The sequence below is a fragment of the Ornithorhynchus anatinus genome, chromosome 9, assembly GCF_004115215.2.
Source record: "Ornithorhynchus anatinus isolate Pmale09 chromosome 9, mOrnAna1.pri.v4, whole genome shotgun sequence".
In the NCBI taxonomy this organism is placed as follows: domain Eukaryota; kingdom Metazoa; phylum Chordata; class Mammalia; order Monotremata; family Ornithorhynchidae; genus Ornithorhynchus; species Ornithorhynchus anatinus.
Window position 1 is genome coordinate 36,747,155 of NC_041736.1, and position 27,589 is coordinate 36,774,743.

The following is a 27,589-nucleotide window of genomic DNA, read 5'->3' on the forward strand; positions in this document are numbered from 1 at the left end:
CTCTGCACCTTGGTTTCTTCACCTGCAAAATGGGGGTTAGATACCTGTTCTCCCTCTCTCTCAGACTGTGACGCCTATGTAGGAAAGGGACTATGTCTGTCTTGTTTCTATAATAATGTGGCATTTGTTAAGCGCTTACTATGTGCAAAGCACTGTTCTAAGTGCTGGGGGGATACAAGGTGATCAGGTTGTCCCACGTGGGGCTCACAATTTTTAATCCCCATTTTCCAGATGAGTTAACTGAGGCACAGAGAAGTGAAGTGACTTGCCCAAAGTCACCCAGCTGGCAAACGGCAGAGCCGGGATTCGAATCCATGGCCTCTGACTTCCAAGCCCGGGCTCTTGCCACTGAGCCACACTGCTTCTCTAGTTTATATCTATCCAGATGTCAGTATAGTACATAGTAAACCCTTAACAAATGCCACAATTAAAAAAAAACATTATTACTACTACTATCCCACTCTAGACTAAGTTCTTTTGTGAGCCGAGAGTGTGTCTACCATCTCTGTTGTATTATACTCTCCTAAGCACTTAGTATCTGCCATCTCTGTTGTATTATCTCTCTTAAGCACCTACTACAGTGTTCTGTTCACAGTAAATGCTCAATAAATACCATTGATTTTCAGTGTCTACCTTGCAGCGGGTAAGATCACAACAAGCCTTAGCTAGGTTTTCAGGCTTTGAGGGTGGCAAGAAACTAGTAATAAAAAAAGATTATTTTTGGTGGGAGATGGACAATTAAGATGGGTGAAGTATAGTTTTTATTTTGTGTTTTGTGAATCTGTCCTTGTTCTTAATGCTGTTTTGATGTGGCATTGTTTCACTGCTAACTATAAGCCTGTCCCCAATCCTCTCCCCCACGAATAGTCATAGACTGTGAGCTCCTCTGGGATTAGGGTCCATGTCTTATTCCTGCCAGTAAACTCTTTCCCAACACTTAGTACAGTGCTCTTCATTCATTCAATCGTATTTATTGAGCGCTTACTGTGTGCAGAGCACTGTATTAACTTGGGAAGGTACAATACAGCAATAGAGACAATCCCTGCCCACAATGAGCTCACAATCTAGAGGGAGGGGAGACAGACATCAATATAAATAAATAAAATTACAGATACATACCCTTAATAAATATATTAAGGGAGCAGCTTAATAAATACTATTACTACTGTTACTTCTACAGTCTTGCCTAGAGATAGGGAGGCAGATTTAGAGACTACTAAAGGCCAAGGATCCTAAAACTTGAAACCCCCTTGGTATTGACTATCCTTCGATATCATCCTGAGTTTTATCCGAGCTGATGATTCAGAGGCCCTGGTCTTTTTGTACTTTGTTTCTATTTTACCACGCTTATCTTTTACCAATCCATTAAGGAGTTAGCATGGCCAGATGGAAAGAGCACAGGTTTGTGAGGTAGAAAACCTGGGTTCCCCTTTCAGCTCTGCCTTTCTCCTGCTGCATATTTTCAGCCAAGTCTGTCTCCACCTCTGGACTGTAAGATCATTGTGAGCCAGGAATGTCTCTATCAACTCTGTTGCATTGTAGTCTCTCAAGTGCTTAGTGCAGTGTTCTGCACATACTAGGCACTCAATAAATACCATTATGGCTATGAGAGTGATAATACCTGCCTTTTCCTACTGGGAGATGTTCTGTGGACAAAACCAGATAACACATATGAAACACTTTGGGAAGTTAAGAAAATTTAAGGAATAGCTTTCTCTTTTGTTTTCTTTCCTCATTATTTCACAGATCTCCTCACTCAACTCCACTGCTTCTTTCTATCTCTTCTTCTCTGAAAACTTTTTCTCCTTTTCGTCATTGGGTGAATGCAAATGCACTAAGTTCTGCTGGTCAAATTTTCACTGATCTCAGGGCTTCTTTCCTTGTGACTTGGCATCTCTAGTGAAGTTTTTCTTTGTCCACTTTCCTGTTCCTGTAATCCCATCATTCAGGTATCATCACTCAATAATCATTCTGCAGCTGTAATGCATTTCACATGGAATGAATTGTTTTTTTATTGATGGCAAATGTTGTAATGTACTTTCATTTCAGTATGGGGACTGAAAAGAGAAAGCTTTTACTGGGTGCGCTGTACTCTGCTGTTGTTGGGTGGTTAAGTCTCTGGAGTGTATATTTAAATGGGCTGTAGGGAAAAAGGCCTCTGTGGGCCAAAAGATAACCTTAACTACCTTTCCTAGGCCTCATTTTCAATAAAACAGCAGTATTTGTTGAATACCTACTGTATAAGGGGATTCTACTTGGCATTTCAAGTCAGAAGCAATTTATCGTGGAGAAAAAATGCAGTAAATAGGGGTTTGGTTCCTGAGTCAAGATCAGAATCCTTACTTTTACCAAAATGTTCCACAAGTGTGTACTTTAGGTGAACAATATATATTGCATTATATGTAATTATAATAATACATTGAGTATATGAATGTATTAATATCAAGTCAGAGAAATTCCATGATAGCGTGGCTAATTTTAATGTCCCTGGAAATAAAATGGACATGTCCACTTTCCCCAGCAATGCTTCTTAAAGACCAGGTAACCCTGCCTCTCTGCCATCCCTTTTCTCTCCAGCTCCCACCACTTTAAAATTTCTACTACCTTTTTTCTCCCATTGGGGTTTCTGGATTTGTTTTCTCATTTCCTCGCAACCCTGTGCACATCCCTCTCTTTTTTGGAATGGTACTTGTTAAGTGCTGTGTGCCAGGCAGTTCTAAGTGCTGGGGTAGATCAAGGTAATCAGGTTGGACACATTCCATGTCCCATATGGGGTGCACAGTCTTAATCCACATTTTACAGATGAGGGAACTGAGGCATAAAGAAGTTAAGTGACTTGCCCAAGGTCACGCAGCTGACAAATGGTGGAGCCGGCATTAGAACCCAGGTTGTTCTGATTCCCCGGCCCATCCTCTATCTGCTAGGCCACGCTACTTCTCTGAGAAGTTGACCTCTCTTGTATGTTCACCAAAACCAAACCTGCCAAAGAACCAGTCGCTGCCCAGAAGGATTTAATATAGGTTGGTGCTCAATAAATATGAAATGATGGTGATGATGAAGATTACAGTGTCAGTGGTGTATTGTACTTTCCAAGTGCTCAGTACAGTGTTCTGTACACAGTAAGCGCTAAATAAATATGATTGAATGAATGAATGATGACAACTTGGCAGGAAATTGTTCCTGGACTTGGGTTCTGTTCTTAGCCTGGGGGCCCTAAGTCTGCTTTCCTTATCAATTGTGGTATTAATTTCTATGTGCCAAGCACTGTACGAAGCACTAATGTAGATACATCAGATGAAACACAGTCCCTGCCCCACCTGGGGCCCCCAGTTCATTCATTCAATCAGTTGTATTTATTGAGCATTTACTGTGTGCAAATCACTGTACTAAGCACTTGGGAAAGTACAATACAACAATAAACAGATACATTCTCTGCCCACAATGAGTTTACAATCTAGAGGGAAATGGATTCTAAGGGTGAGGGAGAATAGGTATTTTAAACTCCAATTTACAGATGAGGAAACTGAAGTGAAGTGAAAGAGAAGACACAGAGAAGAAGGCACAGAGAAGGGAAATGGCTTGCTAAAGGACACACAGCAAGCAGCGGTCAAGTCAGGATTACAATCCAGATCTCCTGACCCTCAAGCCCACACTCAGTCCACTAAACCTCAGTGCTTTTCCTCTTTTTGCTCTGATCTCTGCAGTTTAGCTTGAATACTTCAGTACATAGAGATTTCATCATGTTTGAGATCCCTCAGAAGAAGTCTAGAGGGGAAGTGTGTTTCCCAGTGGGAACCCTCTTTTTGGTCTTAGCTGGGGTCCTTGCCAACTCATGGTCTAGAGAGCTTCATCTCTAGGCAGCTCTGAGCTCAGAGGGGAGGAAGCTGTGACTTTCTGGTAAACTGTAAATATATGTTTACATTGGCTTGGTACATGTGTGTGATGGTACTGGTTAAGAGTTTACTATGTGCCAGGCACTGTACTAAGCGCTGGGGAGAGAAAATACAAGGAAATCAGGTTAGACAGACATAGTCCCTGTCTCACATTAGGCTCACAGTACACCTTTTTACAGAAGCACTGAAAGCACTGAAGCACTGAAAAGTGAGGTGACTTGCTCAAAGTCACACAGCAGACACAAGTGGCGGAGTCAGAATTAGAATCCATGACCTTCTGACTCCCAGACCTGTGCTCTATCCACTCGTTCTTAATAAGCAACTGATGGTATTTATTGGATGCTTACCGTGTGCACACCAACAAACCAAGCATTTACCAATACCCTTATTAATTTTAAGTGTGTAAAGTTCACCGTTGCCACCTTATGCTTACTGAAACCAGCAAACAGTTACAAATTAGCTCCCTAAAATATGCTAGAGCCGATACAGTGACAGAAACACAATGTTGACTAGTGGGGAAGATCAGCCATAGCTCATTCTATGCGTGTACCGTTTCAATGGTTTACAAACCATCTCTGCCCAGACTCTCTGCTTATCATGGGAACAGTGGTTGACAATGACAGATTTTTTTTGGTTAACATAAGAGTTTTCCAGAAAGTAATTCTCATTTTGTAACAGGAATGACTACCAGAAGTGAATTGAAAACAGAAAACAGGCTGGTGAGCGAGGGCATTGCCTATTTAGATATGAAATAGCACCCAAGGCTTTCAAATGGACTGTAAAACCTGCTCGGGACTGGAAACGTTTTATACAGGAATTTGACTTGGCCCTGAGAGCAATTGGATTAAATCTAAAAGAGGAGCCTCAGAAGGTTACAATTTACTCAGTAGCTTCTTCCATGAAAACTAAGCGCTTACATTTTTCCTCTGTTGCTGTCTCCCTCTCCCATATATTTCCAAATAGAGCAGGGAATATGCTGATTCATTATTGAATGTTTACTCCCTCAGAGCTTTAAAAAGAAACTCTAACCCACTAATCCAATGATGTCAGGACAACTGTTTAGCTGAGGACCATGACATGATCAATAGATTCAGGCACCATGAAAGATAACAAGCAGAAGATGAAACTTTTGTAACTTTTCTAGGAGTGTTAAAGAATTTAAGCCAAAGCTGCAGTATTGGAACTCAAGCAGATTCCTTCATTAGAGATCAAATAGTGATTGGAATAAAGAATGTGGACATATGGAAAAAACTACTGGAAGTGGATGAGCTGGATTTAAACAAAACCATTAAAATATGTCAGGCAGCTGAAGCTAATTCATTACGTATGCAATTGATGGGAAACAACAATAGGCAAGGTTATGTGGCAAGGTCTGCTGGAATTTCGTCAAAGTAGATCAAATAAAAAACATCACAGTGGAGTGAGAATGGAAATGACTTTCAATTGAAAATAAAATCAGAGGAGTCATCAACTACAAGGGGTCCTGCATTTGGAAAAATTTGTAACTTTGGCAATGAATATAATCATTTTGTACTTATTGTAATAGCAAAAGGAACTTAAGAACCGAAGAGAAGCTGCATTAAGAAAGACAGGAACACACTTGAGCAACTTAACAGTGGACAAGAAAAGAAGATAATCACTGATATATCAATAGGTAAGATGATAAGAAATATAAAATCAAATGGAAACAGTCCAGATTTTGGAGGATACATGGAACCTTGGTAGTTTTTTGCTAGACATGGGTGCCTAAGTGAATATTTTACCAAAACAGATAAACACATAAAAAATTAAATCTTAACTATACAAGTGCTCAAAAGTAATACCCAAACATGTACTGGAAATTTAAACAGAAGAAGGAAAATGACAAGGGGAATGGTGTGGCAATTTTGAGATTATGAAGATACTTAATGCTGGGTTATTTTAAGTAGTTTATCAGTTGCCAAAGGAAGGCAGTATAAATGTTGAAGAAAGCTGTGAAGAGGAACATACACTATAAAAATGTTTAAGAAAGTATATTTTGGTAATATATACACAAAGGAATGTATCTAACTTCAGGGGAAAATTTCAAAAAACCCACACTATACAACTAGCTAAGAATTCTGAAGTAGACAGACCTATGTAATGGGTACATTCAGTAATGATCCTAGAGAAAAAGAATGGACTATTTAAATTCTTTTAAAATATCAAAGAATTGAAAGAGTATATTAAAAGAGAATATTTTCCTATTCTTAAAAGATACATTGTTTTAGTCAAATGGTAGGTGTCACAAACTATTTTCCTCTCTAAATGTATCTCTAAATTCCTAGTGGGCAAGGAATACGTCACATCTGTTGTAATCAATCAGTCAGTGATGTTTATTGAGCACATAATTTGCGCAGAGCCCTGTAATAAGTGCTTGGGAGAGCACAATAGAGTAAGAAGTCACTTTCCCTACCCTTGTTGTTGTTGCCTTATGCTGTCGAGTCGTGTCCGACCCACAGCGATGCCATGGACACATCTGTCCTACAATGCCCCACCTCCATCTGCAGTCGTTCGGCTAGTGGATCCATAGAATTTTCTTGGTAAAAATCTGGAAGTGGTATACCATTGCCTCCTTCCGCGCAGTCAACTTGAATCTTCTTCACCCTTGATTCTCTCCCATGCCGCTGCTACCCAGCACAGATGAGTTTTGACTTGTAACAGATTGCCTTCCACACACTAGCCACTGCCCAAGCTAGGAATAGAATGGATATGCTTCTGCTTGACTCCATAGTCGAGACTGGTACAGTACTGGAAACTCTCCAGGTGTGACCCTGAGAGGGGCTTCCCTGCCCTTAAGGGAAGGGAAATATTATTACTACTCCTATTAAATATTATTACTAATACTCAAGGAGCTTGTGGACTTCACGAATTACTTAATACACTGCAAATTTACCCAGTGGACACTCAATATATTTTATTCCTCTTTCTTCTCCTTCTCTTTCTCCTACTACTACTGGCAAATACTACTGTAGGGTGATGTATACTTTCAAATATACCATTTGTATCTCACTGTTTTACATAGCTCCCATTTGGGTTTTGTTCTGAAGTTTTTCTTACACACGTACAATAAATATATTAGGAAATATAGAGATGTAAAGATATTGGGAAATTCAAATGTGAAAATTGATGCATTGATTTGGGGTTCGTCATTAGAGGAACATGGTAGAAACTTGAACAGATATTGATTAATATTCAAAAAGAGGACATGAAACTGAATAAGGGTAAATGGAAATGAAAGAGCATTTCATATTTAGGGGGAGAGGTTGGGGCAGGTGGTGTAGAAATAAAATAGAACAGGAAGGATGGCAAAAATGTACTTCACATGTTGGAAATTACCATTCTTTTTACAGTGTCTGTTAAGTGATTACATGTGCCAAGCACTCTATTGAACACTAGAGTAGGTACAAGCTAATCAGGTTGGACGCAGTCCATGTCCCACATGGGGCTCACAGTCTTAATCCCCATTTTACAGCTGAGGTAATTGAGGTCCAGAGAAATTAAGTGACTTGCCCAAGGTCATGCAGCAGACAAGTGGAAGATCTGGGATCAGAACCCAGGCTCTAAATGTAGTACAAGAAAGAAGACATTTAAAGTGAATGCTAAAAAATAATTGCAGTGTTACTGAAAGGAAGGCATCAGAAAGAGTTTGTCAGATGGAAATCATTCATCAGTGTCACATTTGGAATGTCCTTTCCTGAAAGTTGAACATGTTCAATTTCTTCTGTAATTCTTCCCCATCTTCTGCATTCTGCTTGGATCTATTTCTACACCATCTGCTGATAATTTTCCCTCTAAATATCAAATTTCCCATAACTTGAATTTACCATTATTCAGTTTCATGGCCTTTATGTGTATTTTGATACCGGCACTATAAGTATTTTGATAGTAATAGAGAAATCAAAATCTTAGCAGAGTCAACCAAACCAGTGCTAGAAGCATTACTCATGCAGAACTATGAATCAAAATGTATACTAGTTGTATACATCTATGCCTGTAATGATGACAGAGAGGTATATAGTCACATAGAAAAGGAGATCTTACCATTTTTCTTTACCTAGAGAATCATCTTGTCTTTTTGTGGGAAATATCATTCTTTCAGAAAACGATCATAGATGTTTTCTTCTCATTTTAAAGAAAATGGATTTGACACACGTCCAAGGTTATCTTTTAGCCTTCAAATCATAATCTTATAGGATATAAAGTTGGATTTCGATCTGGGGAGAGTATTAATTATTCCAGACATACCGTCTATGGAGTGGGAATGGGCAAAAAACAGTCTACAGGTTGGATACAGTCCATCAAGGGATTTATTTCAGCCACAGACTATAGTCAGGCTGGCTCTGAGATAGCAGCACTGCCTCCAGTAGATAGCTGGGACCTCCACCTGCCACGATTCAGAGACCAACAGCACGTGGACATTACTATCTGGAATCCTGGCTGGTTTCTGGGTGGAATGAGTCAGTGGAGCAGAAATAGCTGCATTTGGAGGCATTTCAATTCTCTCCACTCCCCCATCCCCTGTGTTTCACTTTAGCCCAACTTGGAGCCACTTAGAAAAGAAAGCAAGTGGCATAAAGCTCCCTTGACTGCTGTGTGGCCTTGGGAAAGCCACTAAGCCTCTCTTTGTCTCAGTTTCCTCATCTATAAAATGGAAATTAAATACCGGTTTTCCTTCCCCCTTAGAGTGGGAACCCCTTTTGGGAAAAGGGAATGTATCTGATCTGATTGCATTGTATTTCTCCTAGCATTTGGTACACGGTAAGCATTTCAACAAATTAATTCATTCAATCGTATTTATTGAGCACTTACTGTGTGCAGAGCACTGTACTAAGTGCTTGAGAGACTACCATACCACAATAAACAGACACTTTCCCTGCCCACAACAACATATCACAATTGTTTTATTAATAATCAATCAACAGTAGTTATTGAGCATTCACTGTTTGCAGAATGTTGTACTAAATGCCTGGGAGAGGACAATGCAACAGAGTTGGTAGACAGGTTCTCTGCCTAGAAGGAATTTACAGTCTAGAGGGGAACTTACACTCTCCAGATAATAATTCAATTGTATTTCTTGAAGACTTTGTATGCCTTCTAAAGTTGTGAAAAGCAATGGGCTCCAATTTAAAAAATGTGTATTGGAATAGGACTTATTGCATGTTGCTTCCAGAATAGGATGCTCTTGATTAGCTGTGTAGCAAAAGAAAGGGTCAAAGACTTAAGAAACTATTTGTAAATGCAAAAGTCCCAAGGGAGGATTCTTAATTGATATCATGACATCATTGCACTATAATGTAACCAAGGGGATGGTCAGGAGCCAGGACAGAGCACAGGCCTGGGAGTAAGAAGGACCTGGGTTCTAATCTCAGCTCTACTACTTGTCTGCTTTGTGACCCTGAGTAAGTCACTTCACTTCTCTGTGCCTCAGTTCCCTCATAAAATGGGGTTTAAGCATGTGAGCCCCATGTGGGACAGGGATTGTGTCCAATCTGATTAACCTGTATCAACCCTAGAGCTTCAAACAGTGCTTGGTACATAGTAAGCACTTAATAAGTACCATAATTACCCTTAATTATTTGGGAGGAATGCCAGAATTAGACTTGAAATAAATTTGAAATGAAATTGAGGGGAGTTCACCAAATAAAGGACCAAAAAATGGAAAGAAAAGCCATCTAGGACACACTCGGCCTAAAGGAAAGAGCCCAGGCCTGGGAGTCAGAGGATCTGGTTTCTAATCCAGTCTCTGCCACTAGATTGCTGTGTGACCTTAGGAAAGACACTTAAACTCTCTGTGCCTCAGTTTCTTCATTTGTCTAGTGGGGATTCTCTCCTACTTAGTTATGAGCTCCTTGAAGGACAGGAACTGTGTTCTTCCTGATTACCTTGATTCTACCCCATCACTTAGTACAATATTTGGCACACAGTAAGTACTCAAATACCACATCTATTAACTATTAAGAAAGGTCGATAAAGTCAACTTTCTTGTAAAACAATATTGAGAGAATAAATGTGTATGTGGCAAATTAGGCCACAGTCATATAAGAGTAAAACAGAAAAAGGAACAGAAATCTACAGAAGGAACAGGAAACATTAACGGCTAACAGCAGCTGTGAAGAATAAAAGAAAATAATAGTCATAGACATCAAGGTTCGGTTAAAAAAAAGGGATAAAAGAAGTTGACCAAGAATATACTCGCCGGTGTTGGAATGTGAGTGAAAATGAGGAAAAACAACAATATTAGGAGGGAAGAAAATTGAATGATATTTTAATAATGTCAACTAGAATGTAAAATCAATCTAGAGGAGAAAGTACTAATGGAAATGATATTTGGCAATTTTAGACTATCATCCCTACTCAGTTCTCTTTTGATGCCAAGGCTACATTCCTGTTAAACTGTGCATTATGGAACTCATAAAGTCACAATGCTCAACCAGTGTTGTATACATGTACACAACCATTTCCTTCAACAGAGAAGTGGGTTCTACCCAGCAGAAGCACATTTTCAGAAAAGCATTCCCTATTTCCTTAATAGTGTTTTCTCCGAATAAAAACGCGTTTTACGGAAGAAGAGAGTGCACACTAATATTTACTCTTAGGGTTGTTAACCTTCAACAGGGAAAGTTTCAGAGCCAGGAGGTTTAAGAAGAACAAGCAGAAGCAGCAGATGAGAGAAACTTGCCTATACACAGTTACATCTTATAAATAAGCTACGCGTTGTTTGATACAACAGGCAGCGACTGGTTTGATTATAAATGAAGATACCTCATCAGTATTCATAAATCTACACTTTATCATCCTCAAAAGTACGTATTTAGTGGAGAAAACCATTTCAGGTGTTCGGAGTGTAAAATAGAAATCCCTGCCCTCAAGGAACTTACATTCTCTGAGGGATTCTGGTTGCCTGCCTGAATACACTAGTTTCACAGATGCAATTCAAAAAGCTGTCCTATTAGATACATAGAGGTGGAGAAAGGGTTAAGGTCCTCATTTCACAAGTAGAAAAATTTCCCTCAGGAAGCTTAAGTCTTCCCTCAAAGTCCAAGTAAGCCATAGAACTCAGGATGTTTGCTTTCAACTCAAACCTGACTCAGGATTCTAGAAAATTACAACTTTCCTGAATCCCTACTTCTCAATTTAAACATCAAAATGGAGGCTCACTTCTCTCAGAACATCAATTCAAGGTGGCCTGCCTCCTCCACAGTGAGTGGGAAGGAGCATTTATGGATCGGCCTCTAGACTATAAAATCAATGTGGGCAGGGAATGTGCCCGTTATATTGTTTCATTGTACTCTCCCAAGCACATAGTACAGTGCTCTGCATACAGTAAGCACTCACTAAATATGACTGATTGATGGATTGATTGAGTGGACTTGAATTGGAGGCTCCATTCAGGGACTTGGTAGTGCCTAATAAAAGGAACAGAAATATTGGTGGTGCCAAGTAGGGAGAACAGGTAGGTTTTTCATGGGGAAAATGAGGCACAGAGAATTTAAGTGACTTGGCCAAGATCACACAGCAGGTAAGTGATCTAGAACCTGGATTTTCTAACTTCCAGGCCTTTGCTCTTTCCATTAGGCCATGCTGCCATCATATCTTTTAGGTTGAGTTTTCAGACACCCTGGAAGAAGCTGAAATTGGGGCACATCTACAGCTTACAAACTCATTCTGCCTGTGCTTCCTCTCATAGCCTTATTGGGCAATTCTGTAAGAACTCTGCCCCACCGCTCTTCAGTGGTGACACTATAAGCATCTGAGTGAGTCCTGGTCTTCATTTCCCCTTGGCAAAAGTCCTACACTGTCAGTGGCAAATCTGGCCTACATCTAGGGAAAACACAAAGCTACCATCAGACACCTAAAATCGTTGGAGAGAGACTCTTATTCAGGGATGCCACCTGTTGCCTCACAGTTTTTCACCCATCTTATCCTCAGTGTTTTTCTCTTTGAGTCTCTCTCCATCGGGCACAGCTGGCACCAGAGCATCAGAACGAAGGACATAGCTCAAACTGGAACAAGATTCTCGCTGTAGACTGAAAGTTCCTTGTGGGCAAGGATCTTGTCTACCTAGTCTATTATAATAGACTTTCCCAAGTGCTTAATATAGTGTTCTGCTCACAGTAATCCTCAATAAATACCATTGATCGATTGACACGGTGCCCATTTTTCAAGGTAAAGATACTGAAACAGATAAGTTTGGTCGATCAGGAGCAGAGAGGAAAACAGACCACTTGGGCATTGTTCAGTTTCTCCCATGGACCCACGAATAAAACTATCTAAAGCTCGATTTGGCTCTTAAATAAAGGGTTAACTACATCTGTGGCAGCCATTTCCTCCATTCCCCATACCTGGTTCTCCTGTGGCCCCCGTTTCCAGAGGATTTGAAAAGTGATCAAGCAAGAATCCAGATTTCCCTAAGAGGCCAGCGTGCTGCCCAAAACTCTTCTTTCCTTTCCTCTTTAACAGAAAACACACCCTCACATATTCACAGGCTTTGTAGATAAGTTGACACTTGGAAGCCAAATAGAGGAAAGCTTTTATTATTGTTTGCCATTTGAAAATGATTATCCTCCTGGATGATTTATATCAAGGAAGACAGCTTTCAGTTAGCGACTGGGGAGAGCTTGCTTTCTAGACCTAGTTAAGCCTACGCTACCTTCCTCTGCATCTCTAATTTGGTCTAGTGACAGTTTGGATCACACCCAGCACAAATGAAAGGAATCAGATACTTTCGAGATAGCAGGGGAACTGAGAATGTTGAGAAATCTTAAAGGGACACGGCAAGGCCAAGGTCCCTCAAATTAGGGAAGAACAAGAAAATCAAATCTAAAAAATATCTCTTTGATATTAATATATCCAGCATAACAACCTTTTATCTCTCTCTCCCTCCTGCTCGCCTCATTCTTTCCCCTGAGAAATCTCACCAAATATAATTATTTCACATCATTTGGAACCAAAATCTAACAGCATTCTAGTACAACAAGGACCACAATTGAAGCTGACGGTAAGCCACTCCGTTTAGAACATTACAAGACAAGAAACAAAGAGAAAGTGTATATCCCCACAGGTGTCAGCTTCTGGTTGTATGAGTCTGGTCAGAAAGGGAGAGGGATGTTATGGGAAGAGCAAATGGAGAGGGGCTTGGGAAGAGACAGGCTTCAAAAAGCTAACAGGTTTAAGAGCTATTAGTTCTAGTAGCTTTATTCAGACGGCTTGGAAGCTCTTCAGGCTTGTAAGCTTCTTTTGGGTGGAGATCGCACCTAACAACTCTAATATATCGCAGTTTCCCAAGCACTTAGTACAGTGCTCTGCCCACAGTAAGGGCTCAATAAATATCACTGAATGATTGATTGTTCGTGAGTCCAGCCCAAACAAATGGGTTAAAAGAACATGAAAATACGGCTGGAAATTGTGGGGACAACCATCTTTATTGCCCCATGGACAACCATCTCTATTACCTCTCCTGACCTTGCATCCCACCCTGCAAAATTCAAGATGAAAACTTCTTTAAAGGAACATAAACCCTCCTTCCCCAGGAAGTAACATGGCCTAGTAGAAAGGGCAGAGGACTGGAAGCCATGGGCCCAGGGTTCTAAGCCCAGCTCGGCCACTTACCTGCTGTGTGGCCTTGGGCAAGTCACTTCATTTCTCTGTTCTTCAGTTTCCTCATCTGCAAAATGGGGACTAAATACCTGGGTGGTATAAGCACTGTTCCTAATCTGGTTATCCTTTATCTACCACCAAGACTTAATGGTACCAAACTTGGCACATAGTAAGTGCTTAACAAATAATTTTCATTATTAATTATTATTCTTGTCATTATTATTATTATTATTACACAGCCGTGGCTCAGTGGAAAGAGTCCGGGCTTGGGAGACAGAGGTCATGGGTTCTAATCCCAGCTCCGCCACTTGTTAGCTGTGTGACTTTGGGCAAGTCACTTCTCTTCTCTCTGCCTCAGGTTTACCTCATCTTTAAAATGGGGATTAAGACTGTGAGCCCCACGTGGGACAACCTGATCACCTTGTATTCCTCCAGCGCTTAGAATAGTGCTTTGCACATAAACACTTAACAAATACCATCATTATTATTATTACAACCTGAACTCAACTGAATTCCGGGTAGTGGAAAACTTGCAGGTCGAGGAGAAGGGATAGGTCATGGATTTCCACCTTTTTCTTCTCTTTTTTAACCTCCTTCTCAGATATTTTCTCAGTGGAAATGGGGTCACCAGGGAAGCTATCAGGGAAAACCCTCCAGCAGTAACTAGAAATTTTCATAACCGAAAGCCCATCAGTGCGACCCTTTATTCAATGTTCACAGCTCTTCTAGGACGATGGGTGGCCCATACTAAGGAGCTTCCTAGGGTTTGGATTGACTGGTTTCCCCCATCTAGGAAGCGGATTAAGCAGAACAACCCATTTCCCCTTTTGGTAGCTCCCTGCAGACTGGCCAGTGGAGAACAGCGGGGGAAGAGAGCAAGGTGTGGGATATTGAAACTGCAGAAACTCAGCCATTTCCATCTGCAGAAGCTGCTTCCTGGCTTGAGTCCGCTATGAATACAGTCAGTAGCCGCTGAAGACATCAGTTCTCAAAGTAGCAGCACACCAAGATGTTGCTGGGTAGATCTACAGCTGGATTAACTCTCTCTGCAGGTTGGAGTCAATCCTCAACCCGGATTTTGCCACACCCCGGCTCATGTGGTTTAGTGGATGGAGTGTGGTCCTGGGAGTCAGAAGGACCTGGGTTCTAATCCTAGCTCTGTCACTTCTCTGCTGGGTGACCTCAGGCAAGTCACTTCACTTCTCTGGGCCTCAGTTACCTTATCTGAAAAATGGCAATTAAGACTGTGAGTCCCATGTGAGACCTGGACTGCGTTCAACCAGATTTTCTTTTATCTACCCCGGCACCGAGTACAGTGCCTGGCACAAAGTAAGCACTTAATAAATATCTTTAAAAAAAATAGGGGTGGCAGACAAGAGAAAATCTTGAGACCAACCTACATGGAAACCAAATGACTGCCCTACTGCCGAATGGCTTTGGCAAGTAACTTCACTGGGTTATGCCTCTTTGTCCCCATCTGTAAAATGGGTGTGATTGTTCTAATCTTCCTTCTTGGACCGCAAGGTGAAGTAGCTATTAAAAATGATCGTAAAAGAACATTTCTAAATTAGGTGAGCTATGAAACATGGTAATAAAATTCATTTTTTTTAATATCAAGCCTCTGCATAAGTGCCATCTCCCTTCTTTTCAGAACATAGGAGAGAAAATAGGCATGGGAGCGTGAACCCTGCTAATAACTGGATAAGAGCAAAATGGGTCCCACCTAATGTTTAAACTAGACCAATCGATTCCTCAAGAATAATCCTTTTTGCCCAAACACATTTATACTATGTGCATCTTGATAAGTGCCTGGGTGTGTTTTTTTTCATTTTTGCAGAAAGAACTGTCCTTGTCCTTAAAACAGAACATGGTTTTGATTGAATTAGTGTTGCATCCATAACTGAAGTTCATTTACTAACAATAGAACTGCTTTCACGCTTGCCAAGATCAATGTTGACCTGTTTTCACCTAAATTTTATAGATGTCAGAAAAAGAAACCGTTCACTGCTTCCTGGCATACACTGGCCTTTTTCAGTCACACTCGCTCACATTCTTGCAGCTCCTTCAAATTCCCCTTGTCACAAAAACTAACAATAAGGTCAAGTATTTCACGAAGAAATATTGAATTATTATCCAAAATTGTCAAGCAGCCAAGAGCCTACTAAAGTTAACCGCTGACTGGAGAACAGAACAGCTTCACTTCAGGCCCGCAGCAATGACTCCGTCCCACGGAGAGGCGTTTTTTGGCCGGACTGGAGGCAGGAGGCGAGGAAGGGGGAAATGGATGGCTTGCTCTGGTCCCCACAGAGTTTCTCATTGCACTCCAGTTGATGTTGCGAGACTCCGGCTTTGATTTTTCTTGGAGAAGGCTGCGTAACCTCCCAACACCTTTGCGTCTCGTAACGCCAACGCCGCAGAGCGACACCCCCTGGCGCATCCTCGGCCTGTCACTGTTAATTTCTGGGACAATGCGAACTTCGTTCTGGGGCCAACGCATGCAAATGCGATGCTGCTCTATGTAGCCAAGGCGGAGAATGGTAAATCGACTGGAGATCCCATCTGGGAAAAGAACTCTGTCCAGCAATGGACTCTGTCATACTGAGGACACCATTAATTACGTAGAAACCAGCATTACGGATATCAAAATAATTAAGAGGACTCTAGAGAGAACATGGACCTTGATGATGCAAATAAGTTGTGGTAGTCGTTAAGCGCTTACCACGTGGCAGGCACTGTACTAAGCGGAGGGGTAGATACAAGCTAAATCAGGTTGGAGGCAGTCCCTCTCCCACGTAGGGCTCACAATCTCAATCTCTATTTTATAGATGAGGCCCAGAGAAGTGAAGAGACTTGCCCAAGGTCACACAGCAGATGAGTGGCAGAGCCGGGATTAGAATCCAGATCCTTTGACTGCCAGCTCTATGCTCTTTCCACTCCTTCCACCTACTCTGGATCCCCTCTGTAACCGGAACCTCCACTGATACTCCCAGAGGAGGGTGAATTTGCCCTTAGACAAGGTCTCTGATTGGCGTTGGCTACTCATTCAGTTGCCTTGGAATGGGGTTTGCGGTGACTCGAGAACAAAAGTTCCACCTGTCCTGTCTACAGCTAGACGTCTAATGCAGTGTGTTTAGCTTGAATGGAAGGTGAATTACTATTATTATGGTACTCTTCACTCACTCACCTAAATTAATGAGGAGAAGATTGCTTTACTGGCTTATTTTGCTTTTGACTCCAAGCAGAGTTAGTCACTCTTCCCCCTCCTTTCCCACTTCATATGTGGTATGTTGGAGATAAGGCAGAATTATTGGGACTATATTGGGGCGGCTCAAAGTGGAGTAGGGAGGGTAAGGGGCAAGGTCCAAAAGACAGAAAAGGGAGAAAGAGACAGAGATGGATGAAAGAGACAAGGATGGGGGAGAGAGAGAAATCAAGAGACACAAAGGCAGAGAAAGGAACAGATAAAGAGACACAGTGAGGCGAGAGACACTTTCCTATAGATACACATGCGCGCGTGCACACATATACACAATGAAACACACTCGCATCAAAACTACTCACCGAGACGATGGCAAAAGTCCTGATGAGCGTGGCTGAAACTGTGGCTAGCACCACAGTCCCTGCAGCCAGGAGCAGATGTTGTAGAGGTGGATGGCAGAATAGCAAGAAATGAAGCTATAGCCACACGGCAGCCTTCCCCGCTGCTGTCGCGCCCCAATATCTTCCCTGCTGAATAGTTTCAATGTCATTTCCTTCAGGCCCTTTTTTATCTTTATGGTATTTAAGTGCTTTACTGAGCATCAAACATTGCTCTAACCGCTGGGGTAGATACAAGTTGACTAGGTTGGGCACAGTCCCTATCCCACACAAGGCGCACAGTTTCAGTAGGAAGTAGGACAGGTATTGAATCCCCATTTTACAGTTGACAAAACTGAGGCACAGAGAGGTTAAATGACTTGCCTCAGATCATAGAACAAGCAGTCGGCAGAGCCAGAATTAGAACCCAGGTCCTCTGATTCCCAAGTCCGTGCTCTTCCCAGTAGGCCTTCTGGCTGTTCTCTGGAGGGCCCAGATTAAGTGACATCCCATCTGCCCCACACAGGGCTGGTCTCTGTGTTCAAATCAGCCTCTTAGTATAATGACCTTTGTGAAGACTTTGTACAAGGAGAGCAAACCCTCTCCAAAATGTCGCTCTATCTGTGGCAGTGGCCTCTCAACAGACCGCTGCTAAAACGAATCATTTACGGCTATCCTTCGCTAGGTCTTTAAATTGTTCTCCTCTTCCATCTTATCCCATGGCAGCTGCTCAGATATCCTGTCATCATCTACTCTCCTGTGTTTCTGTGGACACTGAAGCAATGTTGGTGAGATAAGTGTGAACCAAAACCTTACTGTTGGTAATCTTATCCACTTTAGAGTCTAGCAGTTTGGAAGTCAGATCTCCGGTCTCCCCACCCACACCCCGGCTACCATTCTCCTCCCCATCCAACTTTTCCCTTTTCCACACATGCACTGACATATTGCATTTGGATTTGAGCATTGGGTCTACGACCTGGCTAAAGTCCCTTTGGGCTCTGCATTCCCCGCATGCTCTAGGCTTTATCTGGCTGACCGTCAGCTTAATGCTACATGTTCACAAGGCATCTCTTCCTATAAGTACAGCGGCATGAGTTTAGTTAACTTGAATAGATGATCCACACCTTTGAAACATTAGAGTCCTGGAAATATTTTGCAATAATGACAGTGTGTGAGAAATGGAATGGGAAAATGGATTATGAACTGAAGGAGAAACAGAGTGGTCTACATTATCTCCCTCAGTGGTATGAATATGGAAAAGACTTCAAATTATTTTTATAATTTTTGTAGTCTTGATGCCTTGAGACTATTTGCTGAACTAAGTGGGGAGGGGTCTAGAGACTAAAGCACAAGCCAAGGAATAAGAAACTAGATTTCCTTTCCAGAATGAGTAGCGGTCGTTAGATATACCCCACAAACAGGCATACACACACACACATCTATATATATACACAAATATTGAGGAGCAGCGTGGCTTCGTGGAAAGCACACAGGTTTGGGAGTCCGAGGTCATGGGTTCTAATCCCGGCTCCGCCACTTGTCAGCTGTGTGACTTTGGGCAAGTTACTTCTCTTCTCTGTGCCTCAGGTTTACCTCATCTCTAAAATGGGGATTAAGACTGTGAGCCTCACTTGGGGCTACCTGATTACCCTGTATCTACCCCAGAGCTTAAAACAGTGTTCAACACATAGTAAGTGCTTAACAAATACCATCATTATTATATGTATGTGTATATATATATGTATTATATATATATATAAAGATATGTTTTTCCTTCCCTGAGAGGGTGCCGGCACTTTTGAGCTTTTGAGACTTCTTACCTCTCAAGCAGGGTGGACACTGAGAGAGAGAGGTCTGAGGTCCAATGTTACCCAAACTAGTTACTGGAAGGTTAGAGTTATCTTAGACCAATAAGGACATCAGTGTCATCATTAGGGAGGTAAATTTAGCTTGCTGTGAGCAGGATAACTGTCTGCTTATTGCTATATTGTACTCTCCCAAGCGCTTAGTACGGTGCTCTGCACACAGTAAATGCTCAATAAATATGACTGAATGAATAAAATTCTGGATTTGCCTGGCTGCTCTTGGTCGTCATTCTCTCAATAAGAATGATAATAATAATGGTATTTGTTAAATTTTTATTATGTATGCCATGCACTGTACTAAGCACCGGGGTGGATACAAGCAAATTGAGTTGGACACAGTCCCTGTCCCATGAGGGGCTCACAGTCTCAACCCCCATTTTACAGATGAGGTAAGTGAGGGCCAGAGAAGTGAAGTGACTTGTCCAAGGTCATACAGCAGACAAGCGCCCAGCCGCAATTAGAACCCATGACCTTCTGACTCCTAGGCCTGTGCTCTATCCATTACACCTTTATCCACTCTGCCACGCTGCTTCTCTTGCAAAGGAGCCGCACCCCACCCCTAAAGGCCAGCAACACCAATGCCAATAGTCTCTCGTGACACCAAAGACAACATTCCTTTTAGTGGCGCCAATGGGTAGAATTGTGTACCTAAGCTCTCAAAGCCTAACTGGAACACGTGGGAAGGGAGAAGCATCAACACACTGCATTGTACACGCCACTATATATTCAGGTGATAATTTCAGTCACGTGATAAGTCAGTGAGCTCCTATTGGGCAGAAATCCATGGTAAACAAGCCACCTAGCTTGGCTGGGATATCCCTCAGAGAAAGGTTTCCTAAAATAAACCCAGTTAAATACATCATCCTCAAATAGACACCCAAATTTCCTTTATTTGAAGTCAATTTTCTTCCCAGAACTCCCTAGACAGAGCACCATTTGAAGGGGAAGCAGCAACGGAAAACATCGCTTTAATGGGTGCTGCTGTCATCTCAACCCTACCAGTCTTGATTTCAGTCCAGTTCCAAAATAAGATACGGAGGCCACTCCTTCTCCAGATCCCTCCCTGGAGTCACTCCCATGCAGCACTCCAAGGTGAGGCTCGCAGCCTGAATGCATTGCCTTTCCAGAAGCAACTTTCCACGCGACTCAATCACAACCCACAGGAGACCAGAATGGACTCTGACGGGGCCCAGAGAAGGACGAAAGAAGCATCCAGCATTTGGGAAAATAATCTACTCTACTCTAATGAGCCAGGGAGATATGATAGAGTGTGACAAGGGGAAAAGAGTGAAAGAGGACAGAACAAAGATGCCATTTGAAAATCACTGGCTCCTGGTCAGGATTTCACTATTTTCTATGGCAAGGAGCAAGTCAAGAAAATTCCTTGTTGACTGGTATTTTTCTGCAGACCTACTGCACGCCAAGGGGCCCTAGGCCTCAGACTCCCGAACTCAGAAAAAAATCAGGGCCCTTGCTTCGGATGCCACAGAAAAGGGCCTAAATGTTAGCAAAAGTGTACAGGGCTGCCGGCTCACCAGTTCAAATAAAGAATGGGAGCAGAAGGACAGACTGGATTTTCAGTTCGGATCCTGTGATCTCTCTGCCAAACAGGGGTTTACAAAGCAAAGACCGCCAGAGATTTCTCATACTTTTTGGCTTATTCTCCTGGTGTTCATTTTAACAGAAATCAGCTGTTGTCCTTCTCACTTCTCCAGCATGTTGCAGGATAGAGTTTAGCATCTGGTCTGGCTATTATTAAAAACAAGAACATCCTGCTCAGTTGGGAGAACACCATCACTCGCAGTAAAAGGACAAAGATCATTTGCATTCAGGAGTCCAAAGATCTGTTTGAATCTTTTTTTCTTCTTCTTCTTTTATCTTTTCTCTCCCTCTTTGTCCTGTTTTGCCCCTCAAGAGACTTGATCCACTATTCAAGGTTTCCTGGTGTCTTCTTCATTTGCATAATTGTCTCCATTTTCTGAAATTTGGATTGGGATCAAGGAGGGAGGAGATAGAAGGAAAGGAGAGAAGAGAGTGGGGGAGACAAGAGAGAGAGGGGGAGAGAGGAGAGAGGGAGGAAGAGAAGAGAGAGGGGGAGAGAAAGCAGGGAGGGAAGGGGGAGAGAAGAGAGAGGAGGGACAAAGAGAGAGGAGGGAGAAAGAGAGAAAAAACAGGCAAGTGGGGGAGTGGGAGAAACCTAACATCACAGAAGGAGGAGGACAAAAAATGGGGATAGGGAGAGAGAATATATTCCTTGGGAGAAAGGCCTTCATGTAACATCCCTAATATTGATTTGCTTCAGCAATGTGATGAAGCTGGGCTCCCAGGGGAATTATTTTGACAACAAGGAAATGAAAAAAATAAACCAAACTGGGACTGCATCGGGATTCTGGATCTAGTTTTGTTGAGAGATTTACACACATTAGAACAGAAGCCTGGAGTATCCAACTGAAGGGAAAAGAAAAAGACTTGAACGATTTATTGCCCTTAAAAACTAATTCTTAGTAACTACCTCAGCTTCAGGCTAACTTTGTTCTTGGTTTCCTCCCCTCTCCCTCCCCTTTCCCTCAATTTCCCAAACTGAACTGACACTTCTTGGTCAACCCAGCACCTTTTATTGTAAAACCTGAGTACATTTTTCTGTTCCAGAAGGTGTGGCTGAGAATTTTGCTCAGCAATAATCTCTGCATTGTTCCTCTGCCAGATGCAAAATAAGGAAATTTGGATAAAGGGTGATATTTTTCATACCAGGAAAAAAACCCACAACAGAAGCTTTTAGAAAACCTTTGTGAAACGTGTAACTGGATTTGTTTCCAAACTCAGAATTGGGTGTGAGGGAAGCAAAGAAGAGTCCCCTCCACCTCCTATTTTAATGTAATTATACACAGTGTAAGTGTTATAAATGATAATCAAAAAGCAGGGCAGTGGTGTGAACCCAAGCATCACAGAAGTGTACTTTATGGAAAAGATGAATAGAGTGAAACCAGTATAGGAATAGAAACCAAAACCAGGCAACCTAGTTGCATTGTCAGGGCTAGGTGAAGAGAAAAAAAAAATGAGAGGAACGCCATAACTGGGAAGGAATGGCAGAAGAAGATTACACTTTATAACCAGTTTAGTGCTCGAATAATTCCACTTGCAACACAATTGGTTTTTAAAATGTATAATTTGCTCACTTAAATGAATCACCTTAAGAGGTGGCCTAGGCTTGGGTGAAATGCACAAGTCAGACAAAACAAACATGGGGACTAGTCCAATTCTGCTTTTCCCATACTAAAACACTCCACATACTAGGAAAAACTCTCTCAGGCATAGAGCAAAACAATAACAAAAGCTTAAACTTTATATCCACTTGAAAAAAATTCCCAAATATTAACTTCACTACGGCACCTTCAGACCCATTTTCCTTTAAACAAAAGAGAGGTTTGTATCTAATGCTGTCCAAACTGTATCACCCGACTGCTGTTTAAGCGCCTGCAGGATAGGGTTCATATCTACTGGCTCTTTTAGACTCTCCCAAGCCTTCAGTACAGTGCTCTGCACATGGTAAGCACTCAACAACACCATTAAGGTCATACAGCTTATATTTCTCTATTAAATCACACCTTCTTAAGGGACCCTGATTGGCAGAGGTGGAAGCAGCTTCATGTTACCTCCTGACCTGGCTTCCACCTTAAATCTACAAAGAAGACAGACTTCATTTAGTTTGTTTCCTTACTGTAAATATGTTGACAGGATGGAAAGGGTCTCCACTTAGTTGGGGGGGGGGGTCCACATCCAAACTCTATAAATGAAAAGAGTTCCAAATTGGACAGAGCTATTCTCCATTTGGGATCTCTCTTCAATCACACAAGTGATTTGAAGGGAAGCCTTCCAATTAGAGACTTGCCAATCAGAGAAGATACTTTCCAATTGGTTGTGGCCCCTCAACCAGAAAGGAGGATACTGATTGGTTAGAGATGGCCTCTGATTGGTTAGACTTTGTTGTGTCTATCATTTAAGTGCTTAGTACAGTGTTTTGCACACAATAAGTGCTCAATAAATATGATTGAATTTTCTCTGCCACCTTTTTATGATGCAATAAGGATATATTTCTTCTGATACTCTACTTAAGAGAATTTTGGTTGTCACTTTTATTAGCACATTACTAGATATTGGTTTGATCTTTCCTTCTTCATTAGAAGATATATCTCTAGAGTAGTTATGTACTTTCTCGAGTTTAGAAGTAGGACAGAAGTGTTGAGAAAGGAAAAGGGTGGGTGAACTATCCTTGTTGAACTAGTAAGGGAGAGTTTGAAGCAGATTGGATGGCTGTCTGGAGGAAACCTTATAGCAGTGATAACAAGGGAGAAATTCAACTGGCCCCACTTGAAATATTACATATGACTGGACACCTGAAAAGAACCAAAGTGATTGCCCTTTCTTTCCAATTGGTTGAGATGCCCTGATGCTAACAGTCTACTTAAATAAATCATTAGCCCCATACAGGGAATGAAGTGGGGGTAATACCAGCAGGTGTGGCTGTTAGAACTGATCTGGAGAGACGGGGGCAGAGGAAAAGAGGATCTAATGGTTTCTCAATACCTCTCCCTACCCTCCTATTCACCCTTCACCACCCCTCCTCCCAAGTCTATTAAGTAGAATAGCTGTTGAGAGGTAAGGAAGTCTTGGAGCTTACATAAGGATTCCGATAACCAACCAACAGCTGTGTTGTACTAATGTACTGTCAGCAACACCCCTTGGAACCATGGGGAAGTTCTTTTCACACAGAAGATAGTATATGGAGAAGTGTAGTTTTTAGGCAATATTTTTGTGAGTATAGCCTTCATATTACATTTGGTTCAAATTTCAGGCTACCTATTGACATTGCCAGGAACAGAGTGTAACCCTTTAAACAAGTAATACATGTCAGTACTATGGCACCTGCTTCGCATAGTTTGACTTCTCCATCTGTAACTTAAAACTTGAGTGCTTTTGGAAGGAATTCTCTAAAGGACTATGTGCCAGGTGAATAGGACCTGGCTAGCCCATAAAGCACAGTTCCAAGGCCTTGGAAACTTTGAGGCCTTTGAAAGTAAATTTAGGACTCACTGTTGTGGAATACATGAGTGGGGAGGAAAAGGATTACTGTGTTTTTGGGTGAGACTCTACAAACTCAAATAATCATCCTACTTCCATGAGCTATTTTCATTCTCTGCAAAATAATTTTCTCCTGTTTACCTTTAAGGACAAATCCTCCTTCCTCAGAAAGGTGTGGGTAATATTTTTACCCAGAACTAATCACATTTCTACCCTGAAAATGAAGTCTTTGAAGTTCTTTGAGACACTTTGGTTGAAATGCTCAATTCTCCATCAGACTGTAACACAATTACTTTTACTGCAAGTCTTAGGAAGCTTAGAGACATTCTTCATATAGGTCTCCACCACCATAGTCAAAGTTCTAAGGTACTTTGCTGTAGATTGCAAGGTTGTCCTCTAGACTGGTAGTTCATTGTGAGCAGGGAATGTGTCTACCAATTCTGTTCTACTTTCCCAAGTGTTTAGTTCAGTGCTCTGACACAGTAAGCACTCAAATACCTTTGATAAATCAGGGAAAAGGCCCTCCCATTTAACCTAAATTAAGTAAATAATTGAGAAGAAAGTGATGGATCGTTGTCCAAATATTTCTGACCATTTCTTTGATTCTATACTTTATTGTAGATTTACCCATAACCAAAGTGGGAAAGTTCCATTTCCACTGGAAAAAAATGATGATGAAAAGTCTGTGAAATCAGCTCATTTATGAATAAAAGGTTCCCCTACCTTCCCTAGTCACTTTAGACTGCTTTCAAATCCCATAAATACAAGCTTGTAGTTCTCCAACAGCATCTGTAGATAATAACTTCAGGGGGCTTCCTGTTTACATGGTAATACCCATTTCCCAGGCTAAATAAACTCGGAGGCATAAAGCCAAATTGTTTATTAGCCCATGCCCCAGCTGGGATTGAGTTAACAGGAAACACCCATTCATAGAGAAATGCCTGAAATATTGAGGGGGAGGGGACTGTGTAATAAAGTTGATTTTTTTTTTTGCCCCCTTCTCCTTTCTGCCATTTCTAATGAGAAGACTAGGAGAGCTAGCTTAGTCCTATGCAAATAGTTTGGCTCCAGCAACACTATGTTTCATCCAAAACCATTTTTTTTTGATGGAGCATCCAGTCATTCAGAAGGAAGAGAGGTAACGAAGGGAATCTCTTCCTAACACAGCCTTACTTCATTGTATGAGACCTACTGGAAGAGGCATGAACATTCCTTCAATTAAAGTCACTGGAAACAACTACCCAGGATAGTTTATACTATCGGAGAGGTGGGTACTGGCCAACTCTCGAGAGTAGATAATACATAACTTGTCTTCTCTCTAGATAAGATTATTAATAATAATATTAATAATAGTGATATTTGTTAAGTGTATACTGTGCGTGGGCCAGCACTTTACTAAGCCCTGGGGTAGATACAAGATAATCAGATGGGATACTATCACTGTACCTCATGGGCTCACTGTTTAAATGGGAAGGAGAACATGCATTTATCTCTATTTTACTGATGAGGGAAAATGAGGCACAGAGACATTGCCCAAAGTCACACACCAGGCAAGTGGAAGAGCTGGGATTAGAACCCAGGTCCTCTGATTCCCAGGTCCATGCTCTTTCCTCTAGGCATGGTTTTGAAGAGACTGAATTATCCCTCACTAGTATGCCCCGTCCCACCCTCTCCTGAAAGGAGGTGCATAATTATGTCATATTTGAGGAGCTGGAACCCCCCCACCCCCACCCAGCTCTCTCCACCAGAGCAGAGGGCAAGTGAAATTTGGCAGTGAAGAGAGTCTTGTCTCGTTAAAACTGAAATCTGGCAACCCTAAGAAAAGAGAAGAAATTTCTGCTGCAAAAGAAAAGGGTGGACACTTGGAAAGTAACTACAGGAGAATCCCATTAAAATGGAAGACCTATTCCTCCTGGCCCTGAGGTAACCCTGGCAGATGGGGGATTCAAAATTGGAAGAAATCATCATTATCCTACCAGTGATTGTTGCTTACCTCATGGAAATGAAATGAACAATAATGAATAAAGCTGTGTCTCTCTCCTATAAATTAATACTCCACTAGGAGGTCAGCTTTCTCTAGATGATTGCATTTGAGAGCTACCAAACCTAAATTTGAAATCCTAATAAGCCAGTAAGATACCGTGGGACAGTATATTCTCCAGAAGCAATCTTTTGGGGCCAGGGCCTCCCAGAAAGGTAAGAGTGTTGCTTGGCACACTCTTTAATTAACTTTCATTGCCAAGGATTCAGGGGAGTAAAGGGAAAGGAAAAAAAAAAGGATCTGCCAACTGTCCCTCTTGTCCCATCAGGTTGCAGCCAAACGCTGACCTGCTTTTCTGCCTGTGGATTAGGCAAAGCAATTTAGTAAGAGCTTAAATTGCCCTGAGTTTGTCAAGGTGTGATGAGAGTGAAAGCTTTATATATGTAAAAATATCTAGAATACAGATATTTGTAAAATGGGAGCATTTGAACTCCCCGTTCAGAATCAGGGTAAGAGAAAGAAGAAACTAATGACTAGATTCCTTCCCAACCCCTTAGACGCCTCCAGGAAGGAAGCTTAAGAAGATGATGGCTATTTCCCAGATTCCTCTTCTCTTCTACAATTTATTTCATTTGGTACCGGACAGGGTAGGAGGTCCCATGGATATACTGAACTGGGCCAGGTAGGAGTTTGGAGTTGAAATCAGATTTGAAAAGGTCGGCAGAGGAGAAGGAGGTCAACACACATATAACAAAAAAAGCCATTTTATTGAAAATTAAATTCAAACTTCAAATTAATATTACAATCATGAGGAAAATGCCGAACAATTCCATTTACAATTGCAACATACAATACAAATAGTCCCTTTGAAGTTAAAAGTAAACTCATCCACAATCACGGTCTGTGGCACAAAGCAGAATTTGTACAATATGTGCATGAAAAGCAAATCTTGGGCAACAGCAATTGGAAAAAAAATAAAAATAAAGGAGCTTGTATTTACACAAAATGCTACAAATATTTTTGTTCCAGCAGAAATCCAAGAATGATAAAGCATATCTAAAAAAATGGAATGTCACTCACAATACCTAAAAAAAACTTACTGTAAAGTATGGTTTTGGCTGATATACTTAAAAAGTACTGCATTAAAAAGCAAAGTTATTTGTAAACATGAAGTAAACAACATCTAAAACACACCTCATAAAGAAACTGTTAAAACAGAATGCATTATAGATAAAAACAAATTCCAGGGGGAAAGGACTGGGCTTTTGTAAATCCTGTTCTTAGGTACAATCCAGGTGAAGTTATTGCTTTTGACTATGGCTTGTTGTCTGGAGGGTAGAGATGGATTCTGAGGTAGACCTTTAAAATGAAGATAGAACTAAGGTCTCTCTCAGAGGCAGCAGAGATATCTCCTCCCCCTGCTTCCCTCCTCCTTCTTAAAGATCCTTAATGGCTTGGGGTATTGTGCCCATTTGGGAAGAAGCTTCATGATATTATAGAAGGCTTGCAAGCCAACAGTGGTTGATCTGTTGAAACAGTCTACAGGTACTGATCAGATGCCTTCTCCTCAATTTCAC

General features: G+C 41.5%; 1 protein-coding gene across 2 annotated transcripts in view; it reads right to left on the reverse strand.

Annotated features, from left to right (window-relative positions):
- The window catches only part of RUNX2 (RUNX family transcription factor 2), a 308,136-nt gene that overhangs the window by 72,217 nt on the left and 208,330 nt on the right, over positions 1-27,589 (reverse strand). The window lies entirely within an intron of this gene.